This window comes from Peromyscus maniculatus, chromosome 9 (genome assembly GCF_049852395.1).
Source record: "Peromyscus maniculatus bairdii isolate BWxNUB_F1_BW_parent chromosome 9, HU_Pman_BW_mat_3.1, whole genome shotgun sequence".
NCBI classification, from domain to species: domain Eukaryota; kingdom Metazoa; phylum Chordata; class Mammalia; order Rodentia; family Cricetidae; genus Peromyscus; species Peromyscus maniculatus.
Genome location: NC_134860.1, coordinates 69,032,862 through 69,058,413, shown reverse-complemented (window position 1 = coordinate 69,058,413; position 25,552 = coordinate 69,032,862).

Below are 25,552 nucleotides of genomic sequence, written 5' to 3'. Positions count from 1 at the left end.
GGAGAAGATGGAACACACACACACACACACACACACACACACACACACACACACACACACGGGGGTGGGGCAACTGCTTACTCATATAATGTAGCTTTGGGGCCACTAAAGGCTGTGCTACTGAACTCTTTGTCTCCCTAGCACCTGTTAGCTAATGCAAGAACCCCCCCTAAATCTTCCTTCTGCTAGAATCGAATATTTTCCCAGTGCCCATCTCCCTGTATCCTTTATGAAATGAGGTTTGCTTCCTGAAGCCAAGAAGGTGTTGGCTTTAACCAACATCAAATGCAATCTTTTGCCATGGTTTCCTCACAAGTTACTTAATTTTTCTGAGCTTTGACTCCCTCATCTGTAACATGGGAATAATAATACCTTCCTTGTAGAAATGATTAAAAGGATACCATGTGTAGAGCTCTGAGTAGAGATACATAGATCAAAAGATATAATGATGGTCTTAATGTTCACAAGCCTGGTGCTGAAGGTCCTTGACATTGGAAAGGAGCATTGATGGGTACCTGAGAGCAGTGAGGCACCTGACTGTGGAAGAAAAGGCCTAGACAAGGTTGAGGACCAAAGTACGTAGTCTCCCCACCCAACTCCCTGCTCTGGGTAAGGATGCTCCTAAATCATGGCCTTGCCCGGGGCCTTGCTCTCTGGTAGTAGCCTATTTATGCTCACTGCTAAGACCCTAACTAGAGATCCCCAGATAGCAGATAAGCAACCATCCAGACAAGTGTCATATTTGTGTATAACACAACCCAATAGGATAATAATTAATAATTATCATTGGCTAGTGAGTTGGACATCAAAAAGGCAGGATGGATGGTATAATTGCACTGTGTGCCCAATTATAGACTACAGTGCTGATAATAATAGGATTAATTAACCTGGAAGAGACTTAACAAAAGGATCTGTGACAGCAAAACAGCAGCCAAGGGACCTGGAGCCCAGAGGGAGAGGGACAGCTGGCCTGTGTCACTGACGGGGCCTTTTGGCACAGAGGGCCACCATTGCCCTCATGGGGGATAACGCGTCTACTAACAGTCAGTCCTGGAGGGACAGTTCTGGTCTCCTGACTGGGGATGCCAAGAGCTCAAGAGGCCCCTGCAGGTGGAGCACTCTCAGAGAGGCTCTGTGGAAGTGGCAGCCGAACTGGAGATGTGCCCACAAACGAGCTAAGAAGGATGACAAGCTTCTCCTCCCTTTGTGTCCCCAGATCTGTTCTTGGTGCCCCCACAAAGGCCAGTGACAGGGGGCCACGCTCCACATTTTGATTATGGAAGAGCCTGATGCCTGCTGAAGGCTCTTAAGTCCCTGTACAGGGACCGTAATGAAGCTGCTCCCCTGTCCAGGAGAACGGTCTGCAGCATCAAAGCCGGCCGACCTGATGACAATGACTAGCCCCTTGCGAAAGGCTTTCCTAGCCAGGCTGGTTTGGGGGTTTTGTTTTGCTTCTGTACTGAGGTGGCATTGGTAATCCGCCCTCAGCTTTGCACGCAGGACACACTCAGGCCTGCACTTTTTAGTCTGGCCACCCAGCACCCCCAAGTCTCCTTCCAAATGCTCTACACCATAGCCTTCCTGGGCTACAGGCAAAGGAGACCAGAAGTCCAGAGAAACTTTGTCTTCAGCAGCTACCTTGGCTTCTCTTCCCTCGAAGCCAAATGACCTCTCCCTGTCTTAGTCCTCCTCTGGGAAGTCTCCCTCAGGCCATGGACAGAATTCCCCAGAATTCCTTTGTATGTCCCCATGCCACCAGAAATGGCACTCAACAGAATCATGTACATGCAGCACACTTCTTCAATTAAAGGGCCATCGGACCCAAGGGTAGCCACTGCATCATCTGTTTCTCAAATGGTTTGGGGCATCTCATAGGTTTTCATTAAACCCCTATCAAATGAACGAATTATAACTAAAAGGCTTTAATGGTTTGCCCACTATATACTGAGCATTGTCGCTTGCACTTAATTCTCACAACAACCCTGTAAGGTAGATATGATTATTGCCTCTTTACAGATAGGGGACCACGAAGCAGAGAAATTAATTACTCCGGTTAAGGGGCTACAGCTGGAAAACAGCACGGCTGGAATTTTCATGGAACTCTTTTGCATCCCATAGTACTCTTTTTTCATGTATCTTGTTGTAGCAAATAGAGTTTTATTCGCAATTTCAGTCTCTGTAAACTAGGGCTGTAGTATCTAACACCATACACATTAGAATACATCCCCCGGAACCAAAAATGTATGAGCCGCAGAAAGCATAACAGGGAATTTGCGGGTTTTTCTTTTTCCAGCAAGTTCAGAGCAGTCTCAGCCCGTGTCTCAGCCAAGGCAGATAAACCCAGCACCTCAGGAGCTTCCCCCCTTCTTCTCCCCCCCCCCAATCTCTCCTCTCTTTTCTCTCTCCCTCTTCTCTCCCTACCACAGCCCACTTGGCAGATGGTGTGAGTTGTTCTGTGCTTTGAATCTGGAGGCTCAGAGGAACACGGGGGGTGGGGGGGGAAGGGGGGGCTTCACTGAGCACATAGTGTTTGTGTCACTCAAAAAAAATTGCAGATTGAAACCTATCTCCCCAAAGTTAAGGTGTCCCCGGGTCTCCTTTCAGAAGGACCTTGGAGAAGAGACCAGGAGCCTGGGGGAGGAAAAACAGAGGGATGAAGGAGAGATTCGAAGCAGTACTTTGGTGAGGACTAAGGAGTCTGTATTTGAACTTAGGCATTCAGAAAGCCATAGTCCCAAGCCCTGACAGGCAACAGGGGCAGAATGGGATAGCCCTTGGTCTCTGGGAAACAGTGCATGACCAGAATTTTCTTACCTCCTCCACGGACTGGGTCCAGTAAATGACCAAGTCAGCTTCTAGGACACCAAGGCCCCTCCCCACAGTGGTGTGTCTATTTACCAAGAATCTGTTGCCAATTGTACTCATTACTGTTGATTATGCAACTAGATTAAGTGTTATGCAAATTAATAAGCTGTGAAAGGAATAATAAATGCAAAGGAAGTGGGTAACTGTAAGAACACCATACTGAACGTTTCAAGGAGACTTGGCAGAAGTGTGTCATTAAAGCTGCTGTTGAATAAAGTGTGGGGTGAAATGACCGGGATTTGAGGAGCAGGCTGGGGAAGAGGCAACCATGATCACAGAAAGCTGTTGCCGAAGCTTACATGGGTCTGGGAGCCCTGACTCCACTCTAAAGAAACCCAGATTGGAGTGAGTTAATCCAGCTCAAGCCTGGTGGATGCCAGGAAGTGAAGAAGAGCGCTTAAACAGCTGACCGTCCTTCAGCCAAGCCCTGGCATGCGGTACACACCTTAAAAGATTTTAAACAAAAGCAAAAGGCTAAGATGCACAGGACTTACATCTTTTTTTCTTGTTTACTAATATATCCATTTCTTGAGAAGACGAATTATTAGCTAGCCTTGAACTTCTGAGCTCAAGCAATCCCCCCACCACCACCTCAACCTCCCAAGTAGCAAAACTACAGGCACATACTACCACACACAGTTCGCATGGCTGGCTTAGCAGCCTTGGATTTACCAGTTTCTGATGCCTATCACATCACAGAGGATAGAGTCTTCCACAGGTGGAAGAAAGGCTACAGATAGTCTCCAAAAGAAAAATCCCATGCCTCCCGTCTATAAATTTTTGTAAAGTGTAGGACAGGTGGGGAAGCCTGGTAATCATGTCCAAGACACAACCGAAAGGGATAACCAATGATTCACTCTTGGCTCTGCTCATGTGGAACCTTCCCATTAGCATCACAAGTTCTCAAAATGAAATCTCCCTCAAAAGAGGATGCAATAATCGAAGACCTTACTCTCTCCTGCAGATGGCCTCCTGCTGCCCTAGCTCAGTGCCAGTGAACCCTGGAGGTAGGGTCCTGAGACGTCCTGGCCCACCCCTCTTGGCAGCTGGCTCATGACAGGAAGTACATAAATGTCTCAAAGACCTGTGGTCTTTCCTTGATGTTCCATGGCCTCCAAGTGGGGTCTGTGGTCATTGCCTCTGTGTTGGGGTGTGACTCCCCAGAACCCACCTATGCACATTCCCTTGCCCACAACTCTCCTGGCCTCTTCCTCACTTCTCCCAGGGTTCCTCCATGTTTCCCTCTACCTCCTGACTTGGTTTCTCTTCTTCAGCTAAAACTGCAAGAAGAAAGCATGGGGAGGGTTTTGCCACTACACATATTGCCAATCATTCCCTGTTGATAAACGTTGAGTGAGGAAAAAATGACATGAATCTGAAGTCCTTGACCTCTCAGCTGCCACAGGCAGGAAGTGCTGCCTCATTCCATGTTTATACACTGCTCTCTGGCCAGATCCTTATGTGAGAGACCACATACGTAACCCTCACTTTACCTTTACTCACGGGTTTCACACACTTTTATTGAGTATCTGTATGTTCAATATTAACTCTGAGAATTAACTCTGAGATGAAGAAGGTAGTCTCTGTTCACCTTCAAGTAAAGGTGTTAGAAAAGAATTACAAACACAATATGGTCCACATTAGACTAGAAGATGAGGGAACAGAGAATAACTAATATATTACTAACTAATGCTGAGCTCACCAGTGCATGTGATCACTTGCACACACAAATACACACATTTGCACACACACAAATACATACATGTGCATACATGCTCACACACACACACATACACACATACACACATTACATGCCCCATTCCACCAATGTTTCAGCAGCTCTTAACAGACTACAATGTGTGTGGTGATACAGAACTCTAAACTTCTAAAAGAAAATGAACTTGAGAACCCAACTCCTATGCCAGGAGATTCTCCCTCGCCTCTGGTGTAGTTGCCTAGGGCACATGGATGTGTCCAGGAAAGCCACTGAGAAGAGAGCCTCTTCCTGCCTTCATAGTGACTCTTCCAGCCATCTGCATGGAGGGGAGCATGAGGACCCCAGCACTTCCAATGGAAGCCCTCAACAGCCAGCTCCCCCTTGACAGAAAACCAGTCTGCCCATGCTACTCAACTGCCGGAAGCACTTAGCCATCCCATCAGCTGCAGGGCTAATTAAGTCTTTGCCCTTTGACCTGGTTATAGACAGCGCTCCATGATTTGTTGACTACTTCACCTCATCTCCCAGCACTTTGTTCTCTAATTAACATACACACACACACACACACACACACACACACACACACACACACACACAGAGTGCAGATGTGCATAAAACTTGTCTAATGCATTTATAATTATGAACGTATTTCTTAACCTCTGTAGGACATATTGGCCAGTTCTGTGGTTTGATCTCGGCTAATCCTTTCTCTTCACAGTCCATTTCCAGCCCCAGATTTTCTTGGATGTCTTCCTGAACCTCCAGTTCCTCCACGTAATCATAAAATAACCCCCATTGTTACTCACTGCACCGTATCAGCATCTGTGCATATGCTTTTGGAAAGAGCTCAGTCTCTCTGACTTTACCAATATATAGCCCAGTGTTCAGCTTGGGGCTCAATAAATACTGACCATCTTAGAGAGGCAGCATAAAGCAAAACCCATGTCCCTTGTGGGGTCTGCTATATAGGAAGGGCAGGTTGTAACAAATGCAGTTAGTGTTACAGTGAAAACCGGCACATACATCAATCAGCGTTTTGCTGTTGTGATGAAATCTCTGAAGAGAACATCTTAAAGACTGAAATATTAGCCGGGTGCTGGTGGCACACACCTTTAATCCCAGTACTCGGGAGGCAGAGGCAGGTGGATCTCTGTGAGTTAGAGGCCAGCCTGGGCTACCAAGTGAGTTCCAGGAAAGGTGCAAAGCTACACAGAGAAACCCTGTCTCGAAAAACCAAAAAAAAAATTGAAATATTTATTTTGGTTCATGATTTTGGAGGTTTCAGCCCATGGTGACCTGGATCCAATGCGATGGGCCTGCAGCAATGCAGAATGTCAGGCTGAAGAGGATGTGAAAGTAAAACTGCTCACCTCATCGTGTCCAGGAAGCTCCAACCGCAACCCAGCTCCTAACAGCTCCTTCAGCTGTAACCGTCTCAGAAATTAATCCATCAATGAAGTTAACACTCTCACCATCAATCACCTCTCGGTAATGAGTCGCTCTGGGGTCCAAGGCATCACAATATGAGCCTTTGCAGAAAAGAGACACTTCAAACCACAACAGACTGTAAGTTACATGGAACATGACCTAACCTGCTGGCCCAATACTCTAGCTACTTGGTAGGCAAATCTTAGAAAGAAATGATTGAGTGTGTTTCCCAAAATATGTAAGGAGTTCATGTGATTTAGTGTCAAATACAATAATAAAAACATAACAATAAAAAGAATATATGTGTGTGTATGTATGTATGTATGTATGTATGTATGTATGTATGTATGTATGACATGATAATATAAACAAAACTGTCTAAGGAGCAAATGAGACTAATGGACTGGGGAAGGGGAAAGAGAAGGACACAGATATAGGAGAACAGGTTCAAAGTACATTGTATGTCCTGTATAACATAGTACCATATACAGTGATCACACAACAACAAATATTTTAGAAGAACAAAAAAAAAGGAAAACCCCACAACTTGTGATAGCATGGATGAACTGTAGGATATTATGTTAAGTGAAATAAGTTAGATGCAGATAACCTAGATGCATGATCTCACATACAGACTCTAATAAGTCAAATTTGTAGGAGCTAAGGGTAAAGCAGTGGTTCCAAGGTTGGGAGCCCTGGAAGATGTTAGCCAAATAATTCAAAGTTTCAGTTTGGCAACATGAATAAACATTAGGGGTATATTATATATAGTGATGAGACCATAATAAACAATTTTGTCTTGTATATTTAACACCTACTAAGATATTCTTATCACCAGCCAAAATAGATAACCATATGAAGAGACAGATATGTTGATTGGTAGATAGATAGATAGATAGATAGATAGATAGATAGATAGATAGATAGATAGATAGATAGATGATAGATAGATAGATAGATAGATAGATAGATAGATAGATAGATAGGATAGATATGTTGACTAATGTGATAATTCCACCACGTCAAAATGCTATTATCTACCTAATATATACAATTTTATCTATGCCTCAATAAAACTGAAAAAGCCCAACACACACACACACACACACACACACACACACAGAGAGAGAGAGAGAGAGAGAGAGAGAGAGAGAGAGAGAATGTAAGATTGAAGAGTCAGGTTACTACAGCTTAATAATAATAAGCCCATTGCTTCTCAAGGATGGAGAAGCATTCACCAGGGAAGAGAATGTATGTCCAGCTGTCCCAGCCACTCAATCTTGTAGCAACTCTATCTTCCCATGTATCTGACATAAGCATTCTGGCTGATCAGTAAGATGTCAGTGAGTTGAGAGACTCTAAATCAATTCACCCAGACCCAATGTCCTGGAGGAATGACAGTAACATACAACCTCTGGTCTCAAAGCAGAGGACAAGCCTTGGACTACAGTGCCCATGCTACTCAGTGCTGAGTCGGGTTCTCTCCTAGGCTACCTTCTGACATATTTTCACTTAGTGAATAGTCTTCAAACTCCTAATTTAAGGTGAACCAATGAATTCATCAACAAGAGATCATCCCACAAAGCATGAAAGACAAAGAGGGCCAAAAGATCACTGAGCACTTCGGCATGGAGAACTGAAAGGGGTCCCTACAATGAATCCCCCTGATCCAGCAGTGAAAGGTACATAAAAGATTTTTCATTTGAAAGTTCCTGAGCAAGTTTGGGAACTACGTGATGTAACAGAAAGAAAATGAACCTTAGTCAAATGGTGGGGTTCAAACCCTAGCTCTTCTACCTGCTAGATCCAAATTAGAGACTATCCTCTAGAAACCATTTGCTTCCCTACAAAATGAATTGAGTACTATCTATTTCACAGCCACTGTTAACTGAGATATTATAAATATCTCATGCTCCCTGTGTTAGACTTTCATTATAGCGACAAAAATTCCTGATCAAAACAAGTTAAAAGAAGGAGATAATTAATAATGTTTACAGGAAAAAAATACAATAAAGGACGTAACTAGGAACTAAACTGTGATACCCATTCTAAACACTGTTAGAGTTCAAAAAAGATGCTACACCTGTTGGGGATTTATAGAGAATCGATGCATTGTTGTAGGAAGTTGTTTATCTTCATGGATCCTGCAATCAAACCAGTCACTCCATAGCCCACACCTTCTCATCTTGTTAGGTTTGAGTTTTGTTCCTCCAAAATTTGTGTGTTGAGGTTCAAACATCCCCTACCTCAAAATATGGCCATATTGGTCAAGGGGCAGTCGTTTTGGATATAACTAGTTGGCATGAGGTCACAGTGGAGCAGAATGTGCTCTGAATCCAATGTCTGGTGACATCTATTTAAAATGGTGGGGAGGTGTGGTTTATGTGTGGTTGTGCAGTCCATGCGTGGTTTTGCATGCCTGTAATCCCAGCACTTGGGAAGTGGAGACAGAAATATCAGGGATTCAATGTTGTCCTTAACTCTGTAGTTAGGCTAAGGCCAATCTGGCCTACATTAGACCCTGTCTGAAAAACAGGGACACACACATATCAGAAGGACATCATGTGCAGGCTGGAATGATGCTATCCCAAACCCAGAACTACCAACTACCAGCAGATGGAGAGAGTCTAAGAATAGAACCTTCTAGAGCCTTCAAAGGGAGCACAGCCCTGCACACACCTTCACCTCAGGATTTAACCCCCATAGCACAGAGACAATAAATGTGTGTGTTAGCCACTCAGTTTGTGGGTCTTCATTATAGTAGCCTCAAAATCCAACATGCACTGAGGTTCTAATCCTGAGATTGCCATCCTGCTCTGGGGAGAATTAAACTACCAAATGCAAGACCCAAAGGAAACTAACTCACTCTCTTGCTTGGGGACTGTGGAGTAAAGCAAGAGCTTCCTCTGGCCCCATAGTTACCCTTCTCATCTGCAGGGGGATGGGGGAAAACAGCTGCAGTTCAGGTCCATGACTCCCTAAGACAGGTGTAGGGATGCCCCTAGTCACAGACACTCAGAAAACATGCTCAAGGATGGCCAATCCTGTCTGGTTCTAAACCCACGTCTCCTGCCTGTGGCTGGCTAGCTTCAACTTAAGCACGAATAGTGTTCAAAAGTGTGTTGCCTCTAGTTCCTTTAAAATAAAATGTTAGAATCCTTAATCAATGCAAAGTTTGTTCAACTTTTTGCTGCAGTGTGTGTGTGTGTGTGTGTGTGTGTGTGTGTGTGTGTGTGTGTGTGTGTGTGTATTCGAGTGTGTGCACGTGCTTACAGGGAGGTGCAGGAGCACATACTCATGTATGCATGTGGAGGCCAAAGGCTCCTCTCGTTCCTCAGGTGCTTATCTACCTCATTTTTCTGTAACAGGATCTCTTATTGGCCTGGAGCTTGACGGGTAAGCTAAGCTCACTGACCAGAAAACACCAAAGATCCACCTGTCTTCACGTCCCTAGCACTGAAATTCTAAGTATGTACCACCCAGCTTCATTTTCTTTTAACCTGGGTTCCAGGGAATTGATCTTGGGTCTTCAAGCTTGAAAAAAAAAAGCACTTTACCCACTGAACTACATCTCAGTTCCAAAGTTTGTCCTATAAAGAAGTCAAATCCAGCTCTTTCTCCCTACAACGTTTGTCTAAAACACTACTACTCCTGACATCAGGGGCCCTGCAGAAGACAGAAAATTCCCATCAGCCACCTTCATGACGGATTCACAGATATCTGACTTTTTCACAGGGGGTTTCTGGGCCAGGACCTGGAAGTACTAAGAGAACTAAGACTTGGCGCTCACTTAGACTGCAAGTTCCTGGCAGGTAGGCTGGCTCCGACTCCTGGTATAATGTGGGAGGCAAACTTTACCCAAACAGCAGCAAATACAATCTTAAAAAGGAGAGTGAAATGCAGACACCCCATTATCAGTGTCAGGCTCCCAGAAAGCTCAGTGAAGATTATGGTCCCCAAAGGAGGAAGAAACCTAAAAAGCTGAAGCGCCCAGAAAACCCCCCTTGACCTCATTTGAAAAGACTCCTTTCATTTGCCCAATACCCAAGCTCCCTTCCTGGGGTGTAAATTCCCTGAAAAGCCCAATCTTTTCGGGACATGAAACTGTTGGCTGCCCTTTTGAGGGCTGAGAGCAAGGAGTTCCAAAATTTATGCAGTACATTAAGCGAGATGCCTCGGTATCCAACTAGGTTAAATTGCTTTCTATATTTAAATTGCCTGCTAGCTGGTTAGATGTGGGAGCCACAGCTGTGAAATGGATAGTTCCAGCCAATAAATAGAAAGGCATAAATCCTAATGGATTAATCTGTTATAATTAGACAATTCTGTATGACTTTGACATGGAGCCCAACTCTTGGGAGGGGAGATGGGAGGTGAAGGGCCCTTCAGGTGTTGGGGGAGGCGTGGCAAGGAGATAGACAGATGAGAGATGAGGTTCATGGACCAGAGAAGCTGCCTGGCCACATCTAGAGGGAAAGGATGAGGGCAGGGGAGGACAGAGAAGTCAGGAAGGTGCCCTCTCTACCAAAGACAGTCACACCAAAATGATGTTTACCTTTCAGACAAGAAAGGAACAGGGTATCAGAGACCTCCTCCCTCCCTCCCTCCCTCCCCCTCTCCCTCCCACCCTCCCTCCCTCCCTCCCTCTCTCTCTCTCTCCACTCCTCTTTGTTGACATTCTTTCCTCTATTTCTCAAAGGCCTAAGAAAAGGATGGGGCTGTAGTTCCATGGTAGAGTGCTCACCTAGCCAGAGTAAGATTCTGGCTTCCATCTCAACCACCACCAATAAAAAATAAAATAAAAATGGATCAAAAGAGCAAGAGAAACTTTCTTCAGAACTCTAGTAACTCCCGGAGACACTGAACAGAGTGCTGTATTCTACTTTGGCCCTATTGTCCAGCCCTTCCTTCTTGTCAAGACCATGAAAGCTGAAAACAATATCTTCTCTACAGGCGGAGTGCTGTAAACACCATGCAAGGCTAGGCTACCCCAAGGCCTGGGCCAAGAGTAAAAGTGGAGACTCCAATTGGGGCAGGTGGACGGTAGATCAGATGTCTGGCTCCAGGCTCCCCCTTCTAAGGAAATGCATTCTAAGCCTAGGTCAAGACTGAAGACACCAAGCTTGTCAGTCTGGAACTTCAGGGCAGCTTTGAGACATGGATATTCCTGTGGTGATATTGTGTCCCCCCAATATACTGTGCACTCTAGCAAACTTATCTGGGGTCAGAGAACAGAACAGCCGCTAGACAGACATAGAGGCCAGAAAATGGTGGCACACACACCTTTTATCTTAGCATTCCTGAGGCAGAGATCCATCTGGATCTCTATGAGTTCAAAGCCACACTGGAAACAGCCTGGCATGGTGACACACTCCTTTAATCCCAGGAAGTGATGGCAGGAAGCAGAAAGGTGATAAGCATATAAGTCGTGAGGACCAGGAACTAGAGGCTTTTAAAGCTTTTGGCTTTTAGCAACAGTTCAGCTAAGATCCATTCAGAAGAGGGCTCAGAGTCTTCCAGTTTGAGGAAACGAGATCAGCTGAGGAATTGGCAAGGTGAGGTTGGCTGTGGCTGGTTCTGTTTCCCTGATCTTTCAGCATTCACCCCAATACCTGGCTTCCGGTTTGTTTTTATTAATAAGACCTTTTAAGATTCGTCTACATGATCCCAATGTTGTCCTGTCAGCCTCCAGGACCACAGCAACCTTCCTCTTGAGTTGTCCAACTTACTTCTCCTCCATTCCAGAACAAAAGCCGTGACCCTAGAGAGCCTTGCCTCTACCTCCTTGTTCCAAGAGGACTTTCAGATAAAGTAGTAAAGGAACAATGGTCAGCTGGTTCAAGGTTGCAGGCTTCTTAGAAAAAGGACCTACTAAAGACACACACAAACACACACACACAGTGACAGGTACAACTCTGGTTTTATCTTGAGATAGAAAAACTAAAAAGTTTAGACCAAAGAATAAGCTATGTCCTTGATTTATGTGACTCATTAACATATCAAGAACCAGGTAATCCCAAGTAAGTATCATCACACTGGACAGTCACGCCTGTGTCTGCCAGCTTCCTTCCACCTAAGGTTCTGTCCCTCTGTGCCAAGATAATCCCTGCTCACCGTCTACCTACCCAGAGTAAAAGTGTAAAGCCAAAGCCAGATAAATAATCCGACACCACAAGACAATAGTGGGAACAAGAGAGAAACACCCTCAAAAGAAAGAAAAATCTAGAAACAGAAGCAGTGTTGCTGAGACTTTCCAAACCAGGTGTGAAAAGAAGCCACTGCCTCCCACTGGGATCATTCTTCTCATGGGACTCCATAGTGAAGAAAATGAGAATAAGGCATGAATAGATGTCACCAAGCCTCTCTGACTCCCCAGCATCACTGTCTCCTGTCTTCATCTTCAAGTGACCTGGGCGAACTACCTTAGTCATATATATACTCATTGACATTAAGACTGTATAATGATAGTGTAATTGTGGAAGGGAAATTTGAATATAGTAAGAAAGTTTTTTGTTATTATTGTTGTTGTTTACATATCAACTTACAAATTTAGCACAATACCATGAGATTTTTTTTCATAAAGCTTAAGTAAGAGAACCTAATGGTTGTCTGTAAAAACAAAGATGCAATACTTTCCAAAAGTCATTACAGAAAATAAGAGGAATAAGAGGAACGTGCTGTGACAAGTATTAAGGCTGACTCTAACTACAGCAACCAAATGGCATGGAACTGATGGAAAATTAACACATAGCTCAGAGCAAATTTCAACCGCATAAATAAACACACATATACGTAAAATCTTATTTTTAAAATAGATGTCACCATGAAACAGTGAAAAGATTCTTTGGGACATCTTTGGGTTATCTGGTTAACAATTGAAAAAAAATAATTTTCATTAAAGTAAATTCCAGATGGATGAATTGTTAACTCATATATCATATGAAGTCATAAAGCAAGCAGAAAAACACAGGTGAGTGGTTCATTTGCCTTGCAGTGGGAAAGACTATTTAAGCAAAAGAGTGAAAACTGTAAGGAGGAAGATTATTTTAAATTCTTGGATGTAAAATTAAAGTCAGGCATGTCAAAAACTTCATTAAAAACCAATGGCAAATTATCACTAGAATAAAATAAAATAAGGATACAATGAAACAATGCTTCTTGCATTACATGGTGAGAGCGTAGTTAACAATAAAAGAAAACGATAGCAATTAAAATAGGCAATGGATACAGATTGGCTGCATAAAAATACAAATGGCCATGTTACATTTTTAATAATAATACCCAGTGCCATAAAATGATCATTTGCCATAATTGCTAAAAGGAGTAGAAAATGATTAAAACAAAATAAAACGCAACAAAAACCATCCACACCTACTTAAATATTCTGGAAAGCATAAAAATAAGCATGAAATAGGAATCTAACTTCTAGGAATCTATTCTTAACAATCCAAGATATAGACAAAGATCTATGAGCAGAGTTTTACTGCCATATTATTTATGAAAAATTGGAAATAACCTTAGTGTCCACAAATTGAGGGCTGGTTGGATAATCCACAGCATACCCACAAAGTAGAGTACTGAAACCATTTAACTTCAGTGACCGAGGAATGGTCCTAGAACATTCTTTTAGCCAGGTATGTGACACGCACCTGTGCTCTCAGCTCTTGAGGGACAGGAGTACTGTAGTTTCAAGGCTAGCCTGGGCTACATAGTAAGACTGTTTCAAAACACCAATAATAATCTCAAATTTCAAACAAAGATCCGAGTATAGGCCCAGCCTGCAATTGGCAGGGAATTCTGTGATAGATAGATAGATAGATAGATAGATAGATAGATAGATAGATAGATAGATAGATAGATAGATAGATAGATAGATGGAACATGGAAACAACGCTGTAAAGAATCCTAGAATCCTTTGAGGTATTAATAGTACTTACCTATGGATAGTACAGTCGGATGCTTAAATTGTTGTCTTTAGGCCAAGTGTGGTGGCACATGCCTTTAATCCCAGCACTCGGGAGGCAGAGCCAGGTGGATCTCTGTGAGTTCAAAGCCAGGCTGGTCAACAGAACGAAATCCAGGAAAGACATCAAAACTACACAGAGAAACATTGTCTCAAAAAAAAATGTTGTCTTTATACCAGTCTGTATTTTTCAAGTGTTCTATAATGGATATATTTCAATTTTCCAGTTAGAATTCAAAGCAATGAAACTTACAAAAGTCCAGGGGAACCTGTTCCTGGAGTTTTGCTAAAGGACATGGTGTCAAAATGCCTTCTAAATACTTACATTTACACCCGTGGTGGAGCTCCTGGTCTTGGTTTTGTTTGGTTTTGGTTTTTTTGAGACAGGGTTTCTCTGTGTAGCTTTGCACCTTTCCTGAAACTCACTCTGTAGCCTAGGCTAGCCTCGAACTTACAGAGATCCACCTGGCTCTGCCTCCCGAGTGCTGGAACTAAAGGCGTGCGCCATCACTGCCCGGCGAAAAGCATCACTTTGCTGTGGGTGACAGTTAATGCAGAGATTCCCAACCGGTCAGAACACTGATAGTAAGTGACTGCTGAGTGTCCAGCCCTATGTGAGACATCTTCCCACCCCACCCCACCCCCCAAGACCTAGGGAATATTGAGGAAGGGAGCCAGGAAGGTTACAAGAGCTAGAGGATGGGAGGAACACTATGAAATGCTGTCTTTAAGATAGGGCATGACATTTGCAATCATGAACACACAGTAACAGGAGCTACCTGCACAAGACTTACGCACACACGTGCACATGTGCAAACACACACACACACACACACACACACACACACACACACACACACACACACACGTGAAAGTAAGAGGGAGCTTAGGAGGAAACAGGATGCAGAAGCAGAGAAAGATCAGAGAGGATAATAGGGATCAGTATGATCACAATTCTTTGCATACATGTATGAAATTGTCAAATTTTTTTTTAAAAAACAGTAGTCCTCCAATATTCCTGGGACAGAAAAAGAGAGACAAGCTCTCTAGAAAGTGTGCCGGAAACTGCTGGCCCCTATTTCTCCAGCACTAACCAGAGAGTAGCGCTTCTAACTCCAGCTGACAGCAGGATTATTTACACTGATGGCCACATTGCCACTCACTCACCTGAAGGGAACTCCCTGCTGGGGCTCCTCCTGCCTGAATAAATCACATCAGTCACGCCAGGCCTCACTGGCTGCACGTATCCATGTAAATTGCCTTGATTTGATGCTCATAATTGCTCTTCCCCATTGCCACATGTGTGTGAATGTGTGTATGTGCTCACGCATGCACCTGCTGCCTCCTTGGATGTGGCCAGAACTCAGAGTGCAAACACACACAACTATTCTTTCCCAACTATTTCCAACTCAAACCCTCAGCCAGGCCCAGCTCTCAGATCTGTATACACACCCACCTCGCTGCTGCATTTCTTAGTTACCTCCAGCACGGTTCCCCCAGCTAGAATTTGCTCACTCCTGGCTGCTCAGCCCTGTCTTGCTTTCCTTGCAAGCATCCATGCCCTCAGAGAACAGCACCAGCACTGGGCACGGCCTCGTGAGCAGAAATGGCCCACAAGAAGCACAGAATGCAGAACCCCACTCACAGAGACAACAAGACCATTGGGACCAATGAGAAGGAAAGGGAATGGGTGCCGGATGTCAAGAGGACTTAGTGAAAACTTCCTGAGAAATCTTCTGGACTGCCTGAGCTCAGACTGGATGGAGAGGCAGAAATCTACAAAGCAGTAAGGGAAAAGGGGGTCTCCAAAAAGACAGTCTAAATGGAGGCACGGGGGCCTGGAACAGTGAGTGCAATGGGCGTCCCTAGTGATGAACCCACACTGAAGGAACAAAAAGGGTCAGGGACCAAAGAGGGAACAGTTGAAGGAAATCAGCCCATAAAGAACACATTGTCTCCTACCAAAGAGCTGGAACAAAGCCATGTCTACCTGAGCAGAGTCCCGAGAGCAGTGGTTCTCAACCTTCCTAATGCTGCAACCTTTTAATACAGTTCCTTGTGCTGTGGGGACCCCCAATCATGAAATAAAATTATTTCATTGCCACATCATAACTGTAATTTTGCTACTGTTGTGAAACATAATCTGATATACAGGATATCTGAAGTGCGACCCCCAAAGGGATAGAGACCCAAAGGTTGAGAACCACTGCCCTAAAGTCTCTGCTCAGGTGCTTTTTCTTAGCTAATGCCCGTCTTCTTGGATGGCTCCTTAAAAGCAAGCCCAGGCCACCCTCCCCCTCACCAGCTGCAGTACTTGGGAAAGTGGGTCCTGCACCTTGCCTGGGCAGTGCAGTAGAGCTGGCCCTGATGGTGAAGGTATGGGTAAGCTGAACCTGAGGGCATGTAAGCAAGGAGAGCTGGTTCTGCCCCTTGCTCCTAGCTGCATAGGGTGAACTAGTGTGGGAGATACTGGAGAGCCCACCCTGGTAGTGAGGGTGAGGGACAGCTGGCGGGCTGGCTAACCCTGCAACCACTCAGGCCCAGAAATAAGGCTGAGAGTTAGCCCACAACACATACATTGATGATCTGCTGGAGCACATGAAGGGGCTGGTCCTGAAGATTCAAAGCCGCAGGATCTCCACGGCACAGGACAACAACCAGATATCCAAGAGGAGTCCCAGTGAGGGCCCAGTGTTAATGGCGTAGCCAAAACCCGAGGCCTTGAACCAGACCTATGACTCTTTGCAATGAACACTTGCAAGGAAAGATCTATGGACAAAAGGGTAAACTGTGTGGCTCACAGTGTCACACTACAGCTTCCATGATGATGAAAATTTTCTTCTCTCTCTCTCTTCTTTTCTCTTAAATTTTATTTTACTTTACTTTGGGGGGAGGTTGCAAGGGCAGAAGATGAATACAAAGGGTCAGGGAAATGAACGGGCTCAAGATGCATGATGTGACAGATAATTAGTTAATTAATTTTAAAAAACCTCAGGAACAGGTGGCATTCTCCAGTTCACTGCTGTGCCTGCTGCTCTCGTGCATGCCTTCCAGGTCCCTCTCAGCTTCTGGAGCTGGATGCTGGGCCTGGGTGGTCTCTCACCTGGCCACCTCTCCATGGCTAGGGAGTTCCTCTGAACCTTCCCTAACCAGGCTATCATCCCTGCCTCCCCAAAAGCATTTTCATCAAGGCCACCACTGTGGTGAAGTCCAACTTCAAGACCCAGCTTTCATTTCCTCTTCAACAATCCCCAGGACGCTGACCCTTTGCCCTGACACACTTCCACAGCCTTGGGGTGGGCCTCCACCTTGCCACCTTCCTCCCTGAAGTCTCCTTGCCTGTTCCTCCTCAACCAGAGCTCTTCATGTGGCCATGTCTGGGGACTCAGTATTTATCTTCTTCTCAAAAGCCCTTGCTTACTGCTGCATACTTATCCTGACCCCTGAGCTCATAACTCATATATCCTATTGCCTGTAGGAAATTACTCATTGCTGTCACACACTTATTCAGACTTAACACATCCTCGACTGAACTCCCCATCTCCATCCCAAGCCCCCTTAGAACCCTTTGCCCTGTTTTCCCATTTCAGCTGATAGAGACTCCACCTTCTAGGTGCTTGGTTAAAGAAAGTTAGAGCTTTAGAAAACGTTTGGGCAGAGAACACAGCTCCACAGTTTCAAGATCTTGGATCTCAGCAAAGAATTTTTTAAGCAAGATACAAAGCACTCTAACCTTACTTACCAAAAAAAAAAATGCAACTTAAATGGGAAATATATATAGTATATGTGTGTATGATGCATAATTTCCAAAAGATGTATGTCTAGAATATTCAAGGAAGCCCTAAACATGGGTAAGATAGACAACCCAATTTTGTTAATGGGCAAAAGAAGAAATGGCGTTTTTATTTTAACAAAGATAAGCATATCTAAACTGGTCAGTGCACATGAAAATCTAACCGATCCCTTTCTTGTTGTTGTTGTTGTTGTTATAAGGGAAACGCTCATAGAAAACCATTATGGGATGTTTCTGTGCACCCATTAGAAAAGTTAAAATGAAAAGAGACAATACCACGTGTTAAGCAGCCTGTGAAACAAGTGGAATGCTCATCTTGCTCATAGAAGATGCTAACGGCATGAACACTGAGAGAGTGCTTAACAGTGTCTACTGAAGCACAGCCGGAGCTGCCGATGCCGCTCTTGGTAGAGTATTTGTCTAGCATGTGCATGGTCTTGAGTTCTATCCCCAGCATAGCACGAAAAAATAAAAAACAAAACACTTGTGTGTTCTACAACCTTGCAGTTCCATACTTTAACATATACCTGTCAAACAGCATTTACATAGATGTATCATAAAGGAAGCATACAAGGACATTTTTGGGGACCATCAATTGCAATAGTTAAAACCTGGGCACAGTCTTGACTATTCACACAGTGCGCTTTTATGCAATGAAGAATAACTTGCTGATACATACAAGACCGTAAACAAATGTAATTTCAAGCAAAGAAAACCATATCAGAAAGAATACATGGTGTTTGACTGCATTTACATTAAATTGCTATGCACACAAAATTGATCTCCACTGTTAGAGCACAAATCAATGGCATCTGGGATCAGCCCTGCAGACTTCTGGGAGTTGATCATGTCTCATTGCTTGTTCTCGTTGGCAGCTTTGTGCGTGTGCCATCTGTATAGCTCAGCATCTTTTATTTCTGAGATGGTGTCTCTCTACGTCACCCAGGCTGTCTTTGAACTCACTCTGTAGCAGCCCACATACTGAAGTTATAATGCTTTAGCCTCCCAAGTATCTGGAACTACAGGCCTGGTTCACTTTTAGCATCTTCATTTGGCTTCCTTAGGAGTATAGACTGAGGTGGACACTCTTCTGAAAGTGATTTCTTGAGAGAGCTATGCTCAGAAGGGCATGCCAAAGTCAGGATGGGGGGAATCACCAAGCAAGGATGTGGTCTTCTTCCAGTGGTTTACGTAGCAATCCTGACACTTACTGGGGGATGGTCTTGAAGCCTACCTGAAGTTCTCTCCTTCCTTCCTGTAAACACTTCACCAGCAAAGCCCAGTAGCCTTAAAAACCAGCCAACTCGGGGGGCCTCCCTACTGCAGCCGGCACCTCTCCAACTGGCTTATCGGGGTAGCTTCAGAAGGTAGTCTTCCAGGTGCTTGCCAGCCCAGCCAGCAGCACAGGCAGGGAACACCTTAAAACAGTTCAGCTCCCGCCTCACCATTGTTAATGGCCCCATGCTTTACTTCAGATGGAGAACCTTTCAGGCCCCACAGCATGCGCTGCCTGTCACACCTCCAGTGTCCCCTCCTTCTGTTCTCCACCCAGCCCCACCCACCCTTGCCCTCTGTCATCCAACAGCAGCATGGCCACTGCCAGTTCTCAAACATGTCACATCTACTCCCATCTTCAAGCGTTGACCCTGGCCTTGGCTCTCCCTGTCAAGGGAGACCACCCCAGACACCTACAGATGGAAGCCAGGCTTCCTCCCTCCGATATTTGCTGGGACATGTCCTCCTCATTGAGCCCCTGGCTACTGAATGTAAAATTCTTCCCTCCATTCTCACCACTGTCCGAGGCCCCATCTCCTCCACACTGTATTTTTTCTCTTCTAGAGCACTGACTCTTCTCTGGATATGGACACACACACACACACACACACACACACACACACACACACACACACACACACGCCACCCATGCATAGAATGAACTACACAGAGCCTTACTCTGTTTTGTGGTGTTGTTTTATGTCTCAAAATCCCAGAGTTTCCCTGGAACTCTCCTGATACCAGCTAACCAAAACCAAATCTCACTGTTTGTGGAAGGCGTAAGCAACTTCTTCAAACAGTTCCTGGGTTAGCATCTGAAAGTGTTCCTCCCATATGACCCTTTGTCCTTATAACCCTTGCTGTGGGCCATGTGCATCTCCCACCCCACGTCCCACCCCACCCCACCCCACCCCAGTCGACCATTGAGCTGGATGCCTCCCCATTCTTATAAGCACCCTGGCTACATTGCCTGGTGGGCAAGCCTTGGGGCCAGTTCACAGTGAGTGGAGAACACAGCTAGCACATCTCTCTCGACAGGTCCTAACTCAGTGCTTAATGTGGACTAAGAGCCCCGTGAGTACTGCGGGAAGGATGAAGAAATGAATTGAATTTAAAAGATAGCTGTAGCCGTAACTTCAAATCGCTAATGCAGGTGAATCATCCTGGCCACCAAAGAAATTGCAGAGATTTCAGGAGGAAAAAAAAAAAATCCACGTCCCACCAGCAAGCAGGTCATAGGTAGCCAGTAATGGTCGTTAACTGTGGACAATTCATTCTGCTTTTAAAAGTTCATTCAGTGCCCAAGGATGCTGGCCATAGATAATGAATGGTCTAGAGCAGAGGTCAGAGGTCAACAACCAGTTCTCAGGGCAGGCAGAGATGGCCGCCACCTTTCCATGATGGATGGCAGCAACCTTCAGCTTCTAATTGCTCCAAAAGAACACGCGTGTGACTCCAGCCCCAAATCACACACATGGGGAGAAAGAGAAGGACAGAAGCCCAGGCAAGTGGGTGAGTCAGCAAAACCGGACTGGCCTGAGAGATGAAGGCAATGGCAGCCTGACTTCTCCTCCCTCCCCACTGACGTTTTTTAAGTGTGTCTTTCTTAAGTCATTAATAACTAATTTCACAATCTCTGCATCATATGACAGTCATAAAATATTGCCGGTGCTTTTCCCAGCAAATTTTAGTATTGAGCCAATAATTGAATCCAAATTATCTATTAAGTTAATTCCTTGGTAGACAATATTTTACACTTGAGGTCATTTTTCACAAGTCCGCTGGAATGAAGTAAATGTGGAAACAGGGATGACGTTTCCTCTCCTGAACAAGTAAAAATAAAAATTGCCGGGTTCCGCCTGGAGGGTGTCAAGCTGTTGTGAATTCTTTTTTATTTTTCTCCTTGCTGATTAGAACTAGCTCTGTGTCCTCAGACATCACCGGGCTGTACGTCGCTTCTGTGTGGTCTGTGTCGCAGCTGCAGCTGTCCTGGGCCATTGAATCATATGTCATCCTCTCCAGCCAGACTCTATGAAGACTTTCCTTTTCGTACTTTATTTATTTCAGCTGAAGATGGATTCAGATTGCCCTTGTAGAGTCCAGCCAATCCACATTCCCTTTTAAAAGGGCCAGCCTTCCACTCAGACGGTCCCTGGAGCCATGTTTGTGCCAGTGGTCCCATCTCAACCCCCTTCTCTGCCACATGGCTGGCCGACACTAATTAGAATTGGGTAGCTGCCTGGTGAGGGCTGAGTAGTTCTTCTTACAAGAATTTGAACTTGGGGCGATGAGCCATTTTGTGTTGCTTCCTTGAGCTAAGGATGTGACACCCACCTGGACTTTGCTTCACTGATCTAGGTGTTCATGGTCTAGAAGGGTTGGGAAGAGAAAAGAGCAAGATAAGAGCGAGATGGGGAAGGAGACTGAGAAGGATGACAAAAAGCACAGTCGTGTGAGAGGGCTCCCATGAGGGGACACCGAGGCCAGAGGGGAGGGGTCAGAAAGGGGGCTAGGAACCCTGGCTCCCACAGAGGCTTCCTTCTGCTTTTAGAACCCATTACACTTTGCATCCTTAGGTGGTCTGAAAGGAAATCAAGGAAAGAATAGGGAGGAGAAGAGGAGAAAGAAAACAAGACTGAAGAGGAGGGGGAGGGAGGAGAGATTGAAGAGGAGGAGAGGGAAGAGAAGGAAGATGGCAGAGAGAAGAGAAAGGAGAGGAGGGAAGGAAGGGGGGCCTTTTTGATTTGTGTTTAATTATGTGAACACTTGGAGGGGAGAGCCCTACATGTCTGCCAACAAAAGACAGAAAGATAAGAAAGACCTTTGAGCTAAAGATTTTGAGGAGACAGGGCTGGAGGCGGGGCACAGGGTATGCTAACAGAGGAAACATTTCCAGACATGCTCTCGGCCATTTCTGTTTGCAAGGTCTCACACATCCTGTAGGATCGCCAACTACATCTCCCAGGCCCTTGGTCTTTCTCCCTCTACCCAACACATCCAGATGGAGCTTAGCTCTCAAAGAACCCACCACCACCCTCCCTACACCACGAGCCACCTGTTCCAAAGACCTACCCTCATTCAGCTTTGCTTCTGTAACCATCTTTGCTGTAAGTTGCAATTCATTTATGTCTGCCTTTCCAGATATTATTTCCTTCCTTCCAAGTGTTTTGTGTACTTTTCCAGGCTGTTTTTCTTCCCTGTCTTTGGTTGTGAGTGGGGGGTGGCACATAGTAACTGCATATCTTCATGGGGTACCAGGTAATGCTTAAGTCCCTTCAACATTTTGTACTGACCAACTCAGGATACTTAAACTACCTTTCATCTTTATCATTTCTTTGTGAAAGGACCATTCAAAATCCTTGCTTCCAGCTATTGTAGTTTTGTTGTGGTTTTGGTCAAAAACCTTCATATGATGTTGATCTTTCAGAATTTATCGAGGCTGCCTTTGTACCACAATTTATGAGCATTTCTGTGAACATTCTACATCTGATCCAAAAAAAGGCATACTTTCTGCTAGCTATAAAAGTTACATATTTGTGTGTAACAATACACTGATTTTCAAGCTTATTAAACAAGTTGTTCAAATCTTCTGTATAGCTAATAAATTTGTCAGCTTGCTCCGTAAACTTGTGAAGGGGATATGTTTAAAATATTCAAATAAAATGGTTGATTTATCTGTTTCTTTCTCTGTTTCTGCACCTGCTTTTCATAAGTGCATGCATGTGTATTAACTATGCACACATAGATATTTGAAGCTATCTTGCTAGGTATATTTTCTTCATCATTTTTACAATGTTGTGATCTTTGTATTCCTTTTACTGAAATATAATCTTTTTATTTCTTATAAATTTTCTTCTGATTCACATTAGCTCACTGTCTCTTCTGTTCTTTACTGCCAACTCTTTTCATGTCTCTAGCGGAAAGAAAGCAGAGCCCCAAATCCCCTCATCCCCTCTCTGAATCCCAACTTGAGTCTCCAATTTAGTGTTTTGATGGGTTTTCTGTGTGTGACAGTGTGTCTGCATGTGACTCTGTGTCTGTGTGTGGTTGTGCATGACTGTATGTGTGTGAATGTGTGTGTGCTTTTTCTTTTTTGCTGTTTGCTTGTTTGTTTTATTATATTCTGGTTTATTTGGTTCTTTTTATTGGCCTGTTTGTTTTTTAAAGAGAGAGAAGGAAGGCATGGAATTGGATGGATGAGGAAATGGGGGAAGATCTGGGAGGATCTGAGGGAAGCAAAACCTTGATCATTGTATGAAAAAAAATCTATTTTCAATTATGGAAAATGAGTCTCTGTACTTTGAAATGTGAGTCCAATCCATTTACATTATTGTAAATTGATGTGATACTAAAGTTTTATATCTTCAAAACACATCCAGACTCTGACCTCTCCTCCCCACCTGCACCCACACCTCCCTCACCTGAATTCAGACCGTTACTTCCCACAGGGTCTCCAGGCTTCCAGCCTAACTGCTCATTATCTGTTCTCAGCACAGACCCAGAAGGCCGTCTATTAAACACGAGGAACACCTTTCTCTGCTTAAACCCTCAACCACCTGCTTACACTGCTCAAAGCAAGCTGAGTCCCCACAATGGCCTCCAGGGAAGTCATCTCAGATACCCTTCCTACCTGTCTCCCTTCCACACCCTCCACACTCATCACCCTGGCTTCTTTCTGTTCTACACACACACACACACACACACACACACACACACACACACACACACAGAGTGCTGCTGCTTTTGGGCCTTTATGATGAGCTCTCCTTTAGAATACTCTTCCACCAGGCAGCTGTGAGGCTAACTCCCTCACCTCCGGGGTTCAGCCCAGACTAACCTCAGTGAGACTCACTCTGCCTAACTTACTTCAACTGCAGCCCTCCCTGTCTGCTTGGCTCTCTTAGTCACCCTCATGCACCCCACTTCCCATAGAATTTGCCAATTTTGATCCTACTGTCTTCTCAACTCAGCCATTCCGCTCTCTCTCTCTCTCTCTTTCTCTCTCTCTCTCTCTCTCTCTCTCTCTCTCTCTCTCTCTCTCTCTCTCTCTCTCTCTCTCTGTGTGTGTGTGTGTGTGTGTGTGTGTGTGTTTTATTCTTCCCCAGTACATTATATCCTGGCCACAGTTTCCTCTCCCTCTATCCCTCTCAGTTCCCTCCCTCACCTCCCTTTTCCCCAGATCCACTCCTCCTCCATTTCCCTTTAAAAAAAAAAAGAGCAGGCCTCCTCCTGTGGATATCCATTAAACATGGCATACATACCAAGTTTCAGTGTGACTAAGCACATGCCCTCATGTCAAGGCTCAATGAGGCAACCCAGTAAGAGGAAAAGGGTTCCAAGCACAGGCAAAAGAGTCAGAGACAGCCCCTGTTCCCACTGTGAGGAGTCCCACACGAACATCACGCTACACAGCCAGAACATATATGCAGAGGACCTAGCTCAGACCCATGCAGGTTCCGTGTTTGTCTCTTCGGGTTCTGTGAGCCCTGTGAGCCCTGCTGAGTTGATTCTGTGGGCCGTGTTCTCATGGGGCCCTTGACCCCTCTAGCTTACTGACTGCAATACTTCTTTTCCTGGTTTCTATCACCTGTCAAGAAGCACCTTGAGGAGGAGGGGTCTACTTTGGCTTACCGTTCTAGGGAGCACAGTGCATCCTGGAGGGAGGGCATGGCAGGAGACGTATGAGACAGAAACAGGAAGTGGCTAGGAAATGGGGCCCAACTCTAAAACTCAAGGCTCTCCCCCACTGACTCGTTTCCTCCATCAAGACCACACTTACTAAACGGTCCATAAACGTCCAAAATAGTGCTACCAGCTGAAGACCCAGTGTTTAAACAGGTGAGCCTATTCAAACCATGAGGCTGACGTTGACTAAATGCCATCTGTCTCTCCTCAGTCCACAGAACTCTCTGTCTGCTGTGGTGGTCATTAATACTACTACTCTTTACTGTGAAAAAGTGTATCTTGGCCCTGGCCTCCATCACCACATTCACACTTCCCATGGGCTGTTTTCAGCCAATAGTAGCCGAGCATAGTGAGGTCACTATGGCAAGTCCATTCTGGCAAAATGCAAGACTCCCTTGGTGATGACTCTGGTTCCTTCCCTGGGAAGCTGGATCCTGTCATGGCATCTCAGTGGGTCTTCCTGGACCAAGGCAGCTGTTGGTTCGCTAGCTGATTCTAACTACTTAGACTTGGAGTGTTTGGTCTGTAGAATGGATGCTAACGGCTTAATGACAAGAAGTGTCATTCATGTTACAGTCTGTGGGCCTCAGGTCCCCACCCATAATCCAAGAGACTGAAGGACATGCTACCCAAGTCCCTGGTAGCTCTGATTCACTGAATTTGTTCCTCTGTCCTCCATGGTCTGCTCCTTCCTCTGCCACATTCTAGCGACTTACCTTCTCTTAACCATGTCCTCAGGTACTTTAGGATGGGAAACCATCAGACTCTGAGCCTTCTCTGCCCTTGTATGTCAAAACTTATTCCTGTGAGACCCTGGGAAGACTTG